Source organism: Haplochromis burtoni, unplaced genomic scaffold (genome assembly GCF_018398535.1).
Source record: "Haplochromis burtoni strain Fernald_Lab_line unplaced genomic scaffold, NCSU_Asbu1 Contig_45, whole genome shotgun sequence".
NCBI classification, from domain to species: domain Eukaryota; kingdom Metazoa; phylum Chordata; class Actinopteri; order Cichliformes; family Cichlidae; genus Haplochromis; species Haplochromis burtoni.
The window spans coordinates 2523504-2525372 of NW_024582406.1; the positions used below are offsets into that span (position 1 = coordinate 2523504).

Here is a 1869-nt window from a genome sequence, read left to right on the forward strand (position 1 = left end):
GGGGTGAACCAATTGGATGAAAAGCTTCAGTGCTTCATGGGGCTTCATCTGCCCATCACTAGAATTAAGAACAGTAGTCGCCCGACCGACCAGGGACAGAACTTTTCCACGGTATTGATGACTCGAGTTCAAAGAATATTTCACTAACTTTTACGAAAGGTAAATACATGCTAGACTGAGACAAACTTATATATACAATAAAAACTTTGTACCTCGAGGTGTGTCTCGACGTGTCGAAGTAGACCCGAATTGAGGTTTAGAGTGTTTTTGCCGTTTTCTTGCGCAGCTACATTGAACTCCGTGGTAATCGTCTTCTTCTGCCGCTTCCACGTCTTCTTCTTCTTCTTCTTCTTCTTCTGTATAGGGTTTACTGGCGGTTGGCAAACAGCAAAATAGCGCATTACCGCCACCAACTGGTGTGGAGTGTGGACCGAAATGACAAAAAAAAAAAAAAAATTCAAAGCCTCTCGAACAAATGGGCCTGCCTTAAAAACCAAAATACAGCCCGATAACTTTCACTTACAGAGGTCGTGCGAAACAAAACAATCAAGTCTAACTGCACTTCCATATCGTCCAGCTTTTTGATCAGTTGTCTGCATTCAATATCAAACCTCTGACAATTCAAGAAAACATGTTCTATTGTTTCCTGTTCCCTACTGCAGTCACACTCCCCTGTACAGTGTTTACCTATTAAAAACAATGTGGTATTTAAACCAGTGTGTCCAAATCTCAGTCGAGATATAATCGTCTCCTCTCTCCTGTTTCGGCCTGTACTTCTCATTTCCCCCACCTTCCTTTGGATTTTATAAAACCATCGCCCTTTCCTCTCTTCCTCCCATTGCTTCTGCCAACCTTTCGATCATTTTGTATCGTATTCTACTCTTGAGCTCCGTCCTACTCACACTAATAACCATATCTACTATCGGTCTCCTTGTTGCGACTTTTGCTGTCCTATCTGCCATTTCATTTCCTTTATCTCCATGATGCGCTGGTACCCATAAGAATGTGACCATAAGCTCCATCATAACAATTCTGAACAATGTTTGCTGGATCTCTATCAGAATGCCAGGTCTGCATTCTGAGTGACTGTCTTGCAGACTGGCCAGTGAAGAGTTCGAGTCTGAACATATCACAGATCTTAGTGGTTTTGTTTCTTCAATCCACTGGACTGCTAACAATATTGAAACCATTTCACCTGTGTACACTGATAAATCATCACTGATCCTTTTGATTCCACTTCTTCTTCAACTACTACTAGTTTAAATGCGGTAGGCACACCCAACTTACAGGTGCATTACTGCCACCACCATTAATCCCGTTGTTCAAACATAATCAAATTAAAGATTGCCTACTTTCCGTGTACTAAAAGATTCCACAGTTTAATGCTTTGTTTGCTGTTCTTAAATAAAGTCACTAATCTTCTCTCTTCCTCATATTCATTGTGGTGGATGATTGAGTGTTAATGCAGTGTTCCAAAATGAAAACCGTAGAGTCACACAGCTGTGCTGCAAAGTGACCATAGACAAGGTGGGTTAACCATTTTTAATGTAAAATATGAACGTAAACCCCACCATGACATGTTTTTGTTGTTTCTCTGGATTATTATTTTTTTATCAACATTTTGAGTGCAAGTGTTTTGGTAAATGGACTGGTACTTATAAAGTGCTTTTCTACTTTATCTTAAGCACGCAAAGGGCTTTAGACAATTCACCCATTCACAACAGCAGTTTTTTCTACTGTTTCTAAATGCTTCCTAATTAACATCCACACACATTCGGAGATGATCAACATGTTAGGGTTAGTATTGCCCAATGATACTCACCACCACCTGAGCTACAGCCGTCCACATGGCCTATAATAATTTATTAT

The 1869-nt window shown here is 40.3% G+C and overlaps 1 protein-coding gene across 1 annotated transcript in view; it reads right to left on the bottom strand.

The window, feature by feature from the left end:
• The window catches only part of bcl2l12 (BCL2 like 12), a 25940-nt gene extending 25554 nt beyond the window's left edge, over nucleotides 1–386 (bottom strand). The window contains exon 1 of the mRNA XM_042220281.1: nucleotides 213–386. The gene's annotated coding sequence lies outside the window, so the exon portion shown is untranslated. The remainder of the gene's footprint in view (nucleotides 1–212) is intronic.
• Nucleotides 387–1869: the final 1483 nt, after the last annotated feature.